The following is a 13,185-nucleotide window of genomic DNA, read 5'->3' as shown; positions in this document are numbered from 1 at the left end:
CATGACATTGTGTCTACCCAGCTGGAATATACCCGGCGCTGAAGTTGAGTATAGGTGTTATTATTTTATAAGGGGGAATTAAGAGATTGAGAAAGGGTTGTCTGGATAGTGGACAACCCCTTTAAAGAGTGGCTGTATTTTTATTCATTATTTCATAAATCAATACTACATATGAAAATAGGAAACTGTAATATATCAGAAATCTGCTTCTTTCTCCTCCTGTATTGATCATTCATTCTCAATTCAGTAGTAAAATTTGTATTCAGTGAAGACAGATTTTCCCATTACTGAGATAGGGGATGGCAGTTGGTGCTCATAAAGTTCTATGGAGATGAGAGGAGGGAAGGGCTACAGGCAGACACTAACATTCTGCTGCAAGTTCTCCTGATTTTTACACTTTAACAACTAATCATTAGGGACTTCATTGGTTTAACTTTAAAAGCGAGACAACCCTTCTATATAGAAGAGGAATGAGGTATTTATTATATTTTCGAATGGTCGTAGCTATTTGTGCTTTTTAATACTCTCATAATGGTGTCCTCCATGTCTTTACTGTATTGTCTGTATGGAGCATGATGTGCATTTAGTGTGGCAGGGTATGTGCTTTAAGACAAATAATGTTGAAAAACATGTTCATAATAAAAAGCAGATATAAATAATGTGTTTTTTTTTTTTCAGAATTAGCCACCATACGAATAACTAGATTGTCAAAAATGTGGTGGAGCTCCAACACCATTTGGGTTATCGCTTAGCTAGCTATCTCTATTAAATGCAAAAACCAATAGTGATCTAGTGCGTTTATCACAAAGGGTGGCAAGAAAAATTGACAGGCCCCTCCATGCAAATTCTTAGCTGTGAAAGAAACACAGTGAGGTGTCCTCAATTAGGAGAATGAGCTGGGCTACCCAGAAGCATTGCTGTAAATATGACCTTTTCTCTCAAAGGATTAAATAAGAGTGAAGAGGCGGGAGGGGAAGGTTTAGCAGTGTATGGCCATTAATGACAATAGACATTATACAGTGAAAGGAGATATTTATTTTCATTTTCCACAGATTATGAATATCAGTTTCTGTTAATAGTCAGCTTCTTGCAGGTGTTGTTTGTATCTTGGTTTAGTTACCATGATACCATTATTTTTATTATAATTAATTGCTATAGTTTATCATCTACATTTGAACAAGTATCTAGCAAACTATTAATACCCTGTAATTAAGGAAGACTATAAATGCTGAAGATTAAAGGAGTTGTCTCATCTTATTAAACGAGTAAAGTTTCAATTTGCGTGTAAAAACATGCAACTTTGCAATTTACTTTTTATTAAAAATCTTCTTTGTTCTCAGGGATTTTTCATTAGTAGTGTAAAGGCGAGGTTACCGGTCACAGTTTCCTAGGCAAGTAGCATACATTTGCAAACTGTTTGCTGTCCTGCAGCCGCGGTGTCCCTATGCTTCCCCCATGCTGCAGAGACAACACTGGCTCTGCTAGCAGCAGGGGAGAGCGCACAGTTTTAGGCAAGAGACTCAGCGATGCTGCTGGCCCGAACTGTCAATCTTCAGGAGTGCACCGCCCCCCGGCAGCAGGACGCCAGGAGGTAGGGGAGTCGAGCGCTCCTGAAGATAGGATCATAAGACAACCCTTTTAAGCTTTAAAATACTATTAGGGTATTTTCATATGTTGCGATCATATCACATTTTTATGCCACCATTTTCACAAAATTGCAAATCATACAATATTAATACCACCTTAACATTATTTTACTGATTTAATTTAACTTAAAGTGATATATTTTGCTGATGTAACCAGTGAATAATAAAATGTTAATCAGGTATACATTTAAATTATTTGCAATCAGTGAATTGAAACATTTTAAGTTGACTTCCATAAAAAAATCTGTCTTGATATAACATTGATTACATATTTTGTTAGAAGAGAGGCAAATATTTTTCTTGTAAGAAAGCCCCTTTAAATTGTGATATCCAAGCAATCCATTTGAAACTTAATAAAATCCAATTTCTCTCCTGCACTAATCATTATAATCACAGGTGGAGCAAAAAGTTAGTACCCGCTCATATCTGCTTATATGTAATATCCCAATTCTGATAGAAGCCATATGGCTGGAATGCATGAGGATACTCTGGCTTATAATTATGGGGACATTCTGATTGGCCTTAATGAAGGTGTAAGGGGTGGTTGCACGGCTTGTGTGGAAGGGGTTATGCCCATTTAATTATAGGTCAGAGTGGGACTTAATAGTAGAGAGGTTTCCACACTTGCAGAAGGAGGGCAGATATATACAGGAGACAGTTTGATGGTTACAGAATCTCTTAGGAGGCAATGTGTTTGTGGTTACATGCAATTTCTCAAGAGAAAGTGACTTCAACAGAGATTGTTATACACAACAACCTTGGGTTGACAGTTGCAACAATTTATACAGTCTGGTGGCAATCTACTAATCTGAACAACACTGTTTTCCTCCATCAGGCTATGTGCCCACGATGCAGAAATGCTCCGGATTTTTTCCTGAGCGTTTCTGCATCTCCCTGGCAGAAAAAAACGCATGCGGATTGTACATGCGGATTGTACATGCGTTTTCCTGCCAGAGACATGCGGATGTGAAGCGTTCTTCACATGCATTTCCACATGCGGGTTGACAAGCGCTTTCCAAGCGATTTTAGCATCACATGGAAAGTGTTTGACAACTTGGTCACACTATATAAATCCATGCAACCGGCATGGATTTATATAGTGTAACCGAGAGAATGTCAAAAAATAAAAAAATAAATGTATACTTATGTGGCGCCCCTGAGGGTTCAACCGCCAAAGGGATGCTGCACTTCTCTAATGGAGTGTGGTGTTCCTCGTCTGAGGTAAGAACGGTGTGATGGTCAGGACCCCACCTTCACATCCAACACCACACTTCTCCCACCAGAGGGGGCTAGTAGGCACTAGGTGCTGCCCCTACTGGAAGTTGGGAGACTGGGGAACCAAGAGATAGGGGAACCAACTAGTGGGTGAGGGTGGAGGATTCACATTTTAGTGACACTTTAACCCCTTAAGCCCCGCGGGTGGTTTGCACGTTAATGACCGGGCCAATTTTTACAATTCTGACCACTGTCACTTTATGAGGTAATTACTCTGGAACGCTTCAACGGATCCCTCTGATTCTGAGATTGTTTTTTCGTGACATATTGTACTTCATGATTGTGGAAAAATTTCTTCGATATCACTTGCGTTTATTTGTGAAAAAACGGAAATTTTGCGAAAATTTTGAAAATTTTGCAATTTTCAAAATTTGAATTTTTAAGCCCTGAAATCAGAGCGATATGTCACACAAAAGAGTTAATAAATAACATTTCCACATGTCTACTTTACATCAGCACAATTTTGGAACCAAAATTTTTTTTTGTTAGGGAGCTATAAGGGTTAAAAGTTGACCAGCGATTTCTCATTTTTCCAACAAAATTTACAAAACCATTTTTTTAGGGACCACATCACATTTGAAGTCACTTGGAGAGGTCTTTTTGACAGAAAATACCCAAAAGTGACACCATTCTAAAAACTGCACCCCTCAAGGTGCTCAAAACCACATTCAAGAACTTTATTAACCCTTCAGGTGCTTCACAGGAATTTTTTGAATGTGGAAGAAAAAAATGAACATTTAACTTTTTTCACAAAAATGTTACTTTAGACCCAATTTTTTTTATTTTCACAGGGGTAACAAGAAAAAATGGACCCCAAAATTTGTTGTGCAATTTCCCCTGGGCACGCAGATACCCAATATTTGGGGAAAAAACACTGTTTGGGCGCATGGCAGGGCTCGGAAGGGAAGGAGCGCCATTTGACTTTTTGATTGTAAAATTTGCTTGAATAATTAGCGGACGCCATGTTGTGTTTGGAGAGCCCCTGTGTGCCCAAACTTTGGAGCTCCCCCACAAGTGACCCCATTTTGGAAACTAGACCCCCCAAGGCACCTTTATAGATGCATAGTGAGCACTTGGAACCCCCAGGTGCTTCACAAATTGATTCGTAAAAATGAAAAAGTGAAAAAAAAAAAACACTTTTTCATTTTTACGAATCAATTTGTGAAGCACCTAGGGGTTCCAAGTGCTCACTATGCATCTAGATAGGTGCCTTGGAGGGTCTAGTTTCCAAAATGGGGTCACTTGTGGGGGAGCTCCAATGTTTGGACACACAGGGACTCTCTAAATACAACATGGTATCCGCTAAGAAATTGAATGGAAAATCGGCTCAAATTGTTAGCAGACACCACATTGCGTTTGGAGAGCCCCTCTGTGCCCAAACTTTGGAGCTCTCCCACAAGTGACCCCATTTTGGAAACTAGACCCCCCAAGGCACCTTTCTAGATGCATAGTGAGCACTTGGAACCCCCAGGTGCTTCACAAATTGATTCGTAAAAATGAAAAAGTGAAAAAAAAAAACACTTTTTCATTTTTACGAATCAATTTGTGAAGCACCTAGGGGTTCCAAGTGCTCACTATGCATTTAGATAGGTGCCTTGGGGGGTCTAGTTTCCAAAATGGGGTCACTTGTGGGGGAGCTCCAATGTTTGGGCACACAGGGACTCTCCAAATGTAACATGATATCCGCTAACAAATTGAGCCGACAATTTGTTAGCGGATATCATGTTGCATTTGGAGAGTCCCTGTGTGCCCAAACATTGGAGCTCCCCCACAAGTGACCCCATTTTGGAAACTAGACCCCCCAAGGCACCTATCTAGATTTATAGTGAGCGCTTGGAACCCCAGGTGCTTCACAAATTGATTCATAAAAATGAAAAAGTGTTTTTTTTTTCACTTTTTCATTTTTACGAATCAATTTGTGAAGCACCTGGGGGTTCCAAGTGCTCACTATGCATCTAGATAGGTGCCTTGGGGGGTCTAGTTTCCAAAATGGGGTCACTTGTGGGGGGGCTCCAATGTTTGGGCACACAGGGGCTCTCCAAACGCAACATGGCGTCCGCTAACAATTTGAGCCGATTTTCCATTCAATTTGTTAGTGGACACCATGTCGCGTTTGGAGAGCCCGTGATGTGCCTAAACAGTGGAGTTCCCCCACAAGTGTCCCCATTTTGGAAACTATACCCCTCAAGGATTTTATTAAGGTGTATAGTGAACATTTTGAACCCAGAGGTACGGCACAAAATTTGTTTACATTAGGTCATCATATTGAATAAGTTGTCATTATTCTTGAGCGCAAGTGCTCGCTACTTGAGTTTGCATCGGGTACTCAGGTATGCACCATGTACAGCATGTGCTCGAGTGACATGCTCGAGTCCCTGCTCCGCATGTTTCACGGTTATTAGACACCCAAAAAAAAACATGCGGGGATCGCTCGTGCATGGCAGGCAATCCCCGTAAAGTTTTTTGGCCGCGAAGCATATGGGGCAGAGACTCGAGCATGTCACTCAAATACCCACGATACTCAATGCATACCAGAGCACCCGATGCAAACTCAAGTAGCGAGCACTTGCTCTCAACACTAGTCGCCATATCGTCATCTTTTTTTCTTACTTTTGAAAAAAATCCCAACCCCAGCCCTAACCCTAGCACAACCCTAGCCCTAGCACAACCCTAGCCCTAGCACAACCCTAGCCCCAGCACAACCCTAGCCCCAGCACAACCCTAGCCCCAGCACAACCCTAGCCCCAAACCCAGCCCTAACCCTAGCCCAATCCTAACCCAAGAGTTTATTTTTGACGCCGCTCCTTGTGCGGTATAAGTGATTAGACGACTTTATTCTTCGGGTCGGTGTGATTACAGCAATGCCAGAATCATATGGGGTTTTTATTACTGACAGCTGTCACACACTAAAAGACGCATTTTTTGTAAAATCTAGTTTTTGCATCGCCATATTTTGAGAGCTATAATTTTTCCAGATTTTGGCAGACAGTCATGTGACAGCTCGTTTTTTGCGGGATGACTTGACGTTGTTATTGGTGCCATTTTCAGGCACGTGACATTTTTTGATCGCTTTCTATTCCGATTTTTGGGAGGCAGAATAAACAAAAACCAACAATTCAGGAATTTTTTTTTTTTTTTTTTTATTCTGTTCCGCGTGTGGTAAAATTGATGAGGTAGCTTTATTCTTCGGGTCAGTACGTTTACAGCGGTACCACATTTGTATCATTTTTCTATGTTTTGGCGCTTATACACAATAAAAGCTATTTTATAGAAAAAAATATTTTTTAGCATCGCTTTATTCTGAGAGCTATAACTTTTTTATTTTTCTGCTGATGGAGCTGTATTGCAGCTTGTTTTTTGCGGGACGAGATGACGTTTTCAGCGGTATCATTTTTATTTTTATGCGTCTTTTTGATCGCGTGTTATTCTACTTTTTGTTTGGCTGTATGGTGATAAAGCATTGTTTTTTGCTTCGTTTTTTTTTTTTTTTTTTTTACCTTGTTCACTGAAGGGGTAAACTAGTGGGACAGTTATATAGGTCAGGTTGTTCCGAACGCGGCGATACCAAATATGTGTACTTTTATTGTTTTTTTTATAATAATATTTATTGATGGGTACATTATATTTTTATTTTTGGTGTATTTTTTTTTTCTTTTTTTATAATATTTTTGCACATTTTTTTTTCTTTTTTTTCCACTTTCACACAGTTTATACACTTTATTACTTTGTCCCACTCTGGGACTTTCATTTTTTTTTTTCTGATCGCCTGCATGGCACAGGAATGAAGCACCATCCCTATGCCATGAAGGCTGTCAGAAGTGCACAGTGTGAAGATTGCTTGGAGATGCACTGCGCATGCCCAAGCAATCTTCCTGCTCTCTGGTGACCCGGATGTTGTCATGACGACATCGGGTCGTCATGGCAACACCCGGGAAGCCTTTGCAGACTGCGCTGGAAGCCGGAAGAGGAGGTGAGTATCGCCGATCACCTCCCCTTGCCCCCACAATGCCGCGATCGACTTCGATCGCAGCATCGCGGGGGTTAATGTGCTGGGAGCGGTGCAGGACCGCTCCCTGCACATAGTACCGGGTGTCAGCTGTGACAATCAGCTGACACCCGGCGGCGATCGCGCCCGCATAGCCTGTGTGCGCGCGCGCTATCGCCATGACATACTAATACGGGTCTGGCTCTTAAGTCCCAGGGCACAGACGCGTATTAGTACATCAGATGTTATTAAGGGGTTAAATTTGATATTTAATACACAGCCATCTTGGTTCTTGGTCTTTTGATTGTGATCTCCCGCCCTGAACATGGATCCTGTGTGGACCTGCAGCGGATGGAGACGCGGCCCTCGTACCCTGGCCTTGGGTCGAGGGGCAGGTTGCAGATAATGTATGTCTCAGCCCGGTCAAGGACCATGACCCAGAAGGCCGGGAGCTCAGAAGTGTAGCTCCACCGCAAATGGATCCCAGGGGGATGCAGACGGAGCGGTATACGCCACCTGTCCTTGCTATTCTGATCTAGTCAGAGGGATTCTGGCTGCAAGAGGATCCCACCGGTTAACGGAAGGAGCGGAACTGCCACCCGTACCTTTTTTCTCAGCGAAGTCCAGAGGGAGACCCGGCCTATCTACACACACACAGACAGGAAAGGACCCGGTCTGAAGTCTCGGAACACTCTGGTGCGGGGTCCTGATTGAACACTTGACTTACTCGGAGCACCAGACCTCCTACACTACAACCCCTCCATCCTGTCTCTCTGCCCTGAGGCCCTGCTCCATCTGTGGGGAGTAGTACCAACGACGGCTGCCATAACATCCTGCCTCAGCGGACTGCAGCAGCGCTGGTGGCCTTCACCAGGTGCCACAGGTGGCGTAGTCGAGATCAGCCACTCAACCCGGATAAGCCCGTACCACCCTTTTTAATGTGACGGCCCTGGGCACGGAGCGGGTCCGGGCCACGGCTGCACCCCATCGACAACATAGGACCCGGCTCTGAGTCCCCTATCTCCCAGGGTAGGGCTTCCAGCGTCACACACCTACCCTCCGATGGCCTGCGCCGTCTTGCTTCACCGTCCCGGCTGCCGGCAGCGGTGGATTGAAGGACCTGCCGACGTCAGCGTCGTGTGACCCGTCACATGACTCTGACGTCAGCGCAGGTCCTTCATTCCAACGCGAAGTGCCGGGAAGCAAGGAGGAGCGCAGCTCGGGCCGCCAGAAGGTAAGTATATATTATTTTTTATTTTATTCTTTTTTTACAGCTTTTTTAATGGTACCTGGGTGTGGAAGAGACTCTCCTCTCCTTTACACCCGGGTACCATCCGCACATTAGAACGTGCCAATTACGCAAGTACAGATGCAGTCATGCGGAATTGGCGCGTTCTAATGCAAGTCAATGGCGGCGAAAACGCAGCACTTCCGCAAAATAATTGGTAGTGCTGCGTTTTTTTCCGCAATGATAATCCACAGCGGAAATTTCCGCAGCATGTGCACAGCACATGCGGATTATCATTGGGGGACATGGCAGGCCTTCTACCATGCATTTTTTAAGCTTTTCTGCAGCGTTTTTGCTGCTGCAGAAACGCTTAAAAAACGCATCATGGGCACACAGCCTCACATTCTATGTGTCTCTCTCAAAGCACTTTCTCATAGTGCTTGCTTCAGCCTCCCTCTCGGTCACCTTTTTAGACAGCAATGCACTTCTATGGTGTGTCTGGCAATTTTGCAAAAGCCTTAGCTCTATTTATGTAGTCCCTGTATATCAGTCCCTAACCATAAGGTATCAGTGATGTGGCTGATATATATAGAAAATGAAAAGAATGTGCTTCGTAGAGCTATTCTGTATAGAATTAGATACAATATTAGAATGTTAGTGATGAGACTCTAACCTTGTGAAGTTTTGCTGGGAGCATAAGAGCCAGAAGAGTCTGTAGGAAGGTGGATGGCTGTCAAACCTCTCATCGCCAACTACCTCGTCGGAGTCTGGTAATGAGTAGCAGCCATAGGGTAAAAAAGAGGGATTTAATGGTCGACACCTTATCCAATAAGGAAGATATCAGATGATTGTCGTGAATGTGTTCCTTATTGACTGTATTTTGGGGACTAACCAACCCCTTCATTTTATAACACCAATTGTATCTCTCTCTTTTCTCTACGACTACTACTGATATGGATATCAGTCTATGACTTTGAAAGGACACATTGCAACCATTGATTCCAATGATTGGCATATCAGGCTTAATAAATTATATCATAAGCATCCTGTCAGGCATCACTTACCTGGGGTATTTTTCCCATTAAACATGTAATCCACATGTATTTGGCACTCCTGAATTTATCATACAATATGCCACACATTTGTAGCACTTCAGTCGCAGGATCACATATTACATGGCAACAACTAAAAAAAAATATGTACTTTTACATAGCATAACTAAATGGGTATTATCAAATACTTGCTGTAATTAGTTCGACAGCATGAAATAAGCAAGTTTGCCCTTGAAATACTTTTTCTATCTGTGCTTATACTCCTGCAATGGGAGCTTTTATCTTTCATGATGTCCAGCTGTTTTTCATGGATCTTGGCCATTAGTGCCTGGCCAGATCTTGGCCGAGTGTGTGCAATAGTTATATTCCAGGAGAGAAATTAACCCCTATCATCCCAGGCACCTATGTCTAGCCCATTGATTTTTACACAGAAGTTATCTGCTCAACTCCCTTCCCCTCCCTCTCAGCTCCTGACAAGCTGCTGTTATAAATCTTGCAAAATCACCAGCCCAGAGCATTCTCTTGTCCCATAGCAGTTGCTCTAATAAGGGCTCTCATTGTCTTCAGTTGTGTGCTTGTTCAAATGCCCTGTTATCTCTGTGTAAATATTGTGATAATAATGAAAACTCAGAACAAACCGCTAATAGATGAATGAGTTATAGCAGAACTTGTGCTGAGCTTTATAGTTCTATTAATACTACAGTTCTTCTAACCAGAACTGTCACTTATGTTATAGTGCCCGCCTTGCCAGAAACCAGGAAGTAAGAAGACTGTAAAGACACTGCATAGCTCTTAGCTGTTCAAAAAATAACTTGAGAATACCTTTTTTAAGGGTTATTCTCAGGTTGTGTCTTGAGCAGCACACAGCTTTCCAGTCTCTTTACTTCCTTATTGCTGGGAAGTGGGCACTTCTCTTTGAATGACAGTTCTCCCACAGCTTCATCATACAGCTGAGCATATGCTTTTGTAAAACATTAACGATCTGTCAGTGCTTTTTATTAAGTCTTCACTGTTATCACTATATTTTCATACAGAGATAACAGAGACTTTAAACAAGCATGGCCAAATGAAAACTGCTCATGGTGATGGATACGGGGGAAAATAGAGAGGGGTGGGGAAAGGTGGGCAGCTTATTGCTCTATAGAAATTAATGGGCTGGAGAGAGGTGGGTGGTATCTCACGAGTTAACGCCTTCTCTTGGTTTACTGTGCATACTCGGCCAAGTTCTAGTGGTTGATCTCCTTGGAAATAAGCTGTACAATATGAAAGATAAAAGGTCTCACAGCACAAGAATGACAGCAGATAGAAAAAGCAAAATAATAACAAACTTGCTTATTTTCATGTTGTCTAACTATAACAATTTCATGCCATGAGACTACTCCTGTAAGCATTAGGCTATGTTCACATGTTGCATTTTTGCTGCGTTTTTCTGCAATGTTTTTTAATGAAAATTAAAAGCTGCTTTTTACATCACCAGCAAAGTCTATGAGATTTCAGAAATCTTATGCACGCTTGCTTTTTTTCCTGACTTAATTGGAAAACTGCTGCTTTTTTTTAAATCTGCAGCCTGTCAATTCTTTCAGCACTTTTGCACCATGAAAAACAGCGAGAAAGTGTTGAAATGCTGGAAAAATGCAACCCTGCATTTTTGGTGAATAAAACTAACTTTATTAAACATGTACTGTAGACAAATGACATATGCAATCTGCATAAAAAACAGCATATAATACATCAAAAAAAGCAGCAAAAGTGCACCAAAACCTGCTTTTTTTATGAGTGCTTTTCTTACTGCTAAGAGAGCAGGTTTTGCCTGCAGAGAAAAATGCAGCAAAAACATGTGAACATAGCCTTACGGTGGAAACCTAACTGGAATAATCATGATGCTAGATAGTAAGAATGCAGAGTGTTACGCTTGTAGGTGGTGCACATGGTTCATGGACCCACTGTGTCACGGACCGGACATGCCCTGGAGGGGAGTAACTAAGCAGCTACCTTGGTGTTTACTGGAGCATCTACTGGTGAGGTCAGGCTTGTGTGGCAGGTAGCTGCCAGGTGCCACTCCTGGGTGGTGTCCAGCAGTAGCAGTGGACCCCAAGGGTCAAGACGTTAATTCAGATTACTAGACAGGGCAGGACGGCCACTTGGGACAGGAACGAACTGTGCAGACATGATGACCACTGGGACAGGTTCAGACTGTGCAGACAAGACAGCCACTGGGACAGGTTCAGACTGTGCAGCCTGGATGGCCACTGGGACAGGTTCAGACTGTGCAGACAAGACAGCCACTGGGACAGGTTCAGACTGTGCAGCCTGGATGGTCACTGGGACAGGTTCAGACCGTGCAGACAGAACGGCCACTGGGTAAACTGTTCAGATACTGCTGATGCCGCCACAGGTTAAAGATACCACAGATGCGGTTACAGGATTCGGATACCGCCGAAGCGGTCGCAGGCAACAAGGACAAACTATACTGGACTAATGGGACACAGGATACAGGAATATCTTTAACAGAATAAGGATGGGGGGACCTGGCAACATACAGTTGCACACACTTAACCACCAAATAGTAACTATAGGGGTTGCCCAGACACTTCCCTATTGGGGAGTGTGCGTTATATACAAGATGCCTCCCAGCTAATGGCTGGGAGACACCATGCAGGTGAACCCATTACTAAGTGCCTCCCATCTGTTGGCTGGAGGCATTTACCATGTGCGCTCTGCCCCTTTAAGGACAAGAAATGTAGTATAGAGCTGCTGCGACATGAGTCTTTTTACTGGCACTATTATGGTGATACAGTGGTTACCACTCTTGTGGGATAATTGGCATTTTTCCAAGCTTTGTTTGGGCACCACCTTGGTTTTTAATGACTTCTACTTGGATATGAATTAAAAAGGCTCTATAAAAGAAGTTGCTAAAGCCCTCACACTTCTTTTGCAACAGCAAAATGTTTGCTGACACATTTAATTTTTCCATAATTATTAAGAAACATATCCAAAAATATACAGAAATGCTTCCCCGGATCTTTTTTTTTAAGTTGCATTTATGAAAGCTATTAATACACATCCCCATCTTGGAGAGAAAACCAGCCTTCCCTTTATTCTACTCATTCATTGGGTACAGCCTACTTGTCATTATTGGGCTTTGTGTTCCAATTCTAAAGGACAGCTGAATTCTTTCACTAATGTAACCAGATTTCAGCTTCTATGAATTAATGGTGCTTGTATTTCTGAAAGCAGAGAAAACACTGAATAGTTATAAAGAGGATAAAGCTCCCAGTGCACTTGTATTAACAAATCATAAAATAATGATGATGGGGTTAGTTGAAGGTTTGCAGAGGTAAAAACAGAACAGCCCTGTAAGATTGAAGGTACTGTGATTATATGTTCTCCTCAATTGTGTCTTATGTAAAGTGTCATTTCAAAATATCAGACTGACACAACATAGATATATTCCTGCTAATTATAAGTCAATATCTGCATAAATCTCAGTGGTCTAGCTAACAATCGAAAGGGCAGTGTACCCCATAGGCCGAGTCTCCTTATCCACTAATCAGGTTAATTTCCTTTTTTTGTTTCTTTGACAGTTGTTGATTAACAGACTAGATTTTACAGTATCAGCTTGGCTTTAGTGAATCTCTCCTTTTAATTTAAGGAATTTCATTGAAAGTAATGGCCCATTTACACACGCCGACCACAGTCGTTAAACCACCACTGACTGCCCATAAGCTAGCAGCTTCTGGCCTGTTTAGAAAGGCCGACAAGAAGTCTATGCACACCGAATGATCGTTAACGGTTAGCCGGTGAAAGCAATTATCATATATCCATAAAATAGGTGATAACTTTGTTGATCGGTGATCGGTGGGGGTCCGACCATTGGGAACTGCACTAATCGGCCAAACAGGGCACTTTTTTCCACGTCAGAATGTAGCAGCAGTGCTCCATTGATTATTTTTTGGGGCTGCCAAGCGCTGCACTCAGCTTTTTCTGGCAGCCCCTTAG

The 13,185-nt window shown here is 42.6% G+C and overlaps 1 protein-coding gene and 1 pseudogene across 4 annotated transcripts in view; one reads left to right on the top strand and one right to left on the bottom strand.

Moving 5' to 3' along the window:
* LOC141165598 (polymerase delta-interacting protein 3-like) overlaps nucleotides 1-9,508 on the bottom strand; it is a 45,590-nt pseudogene extending 36,082 nt beyond the window's left edge.
* Nucleotides 1-13,185, top strand: part of UNC5A (unc-5 netrin receptor A) — a 598,360-nt gene that overhangs the window by 264,210 nt on the left and 320,965 nt on the right. The window lies entirely within an intron of this gene.

The sequence above is a fragment of the Phyllobates terribilis genome, unplaced genomic scaffold (genome assembly GCF_046119375.1).
Source record: "Phyllobates terribilis strain yellow unplaced genomic scaffold, ASM4611937v1 Scaffold_11__3_contigs__length_659146591, whole genome shotgun sequence".
NCBI classification, from domain to species: domain Eukaryota; kingdom Metazoa; phylum Chordata; class Amphibia; order Anura; family Dendrobatidae; genus Phyllobates; species Phyllobates terribilis.
Note: the sequence above shows the minus strand (reverse complement) of the source record. Positions and strands in the feature narration are given on the sequence as shown.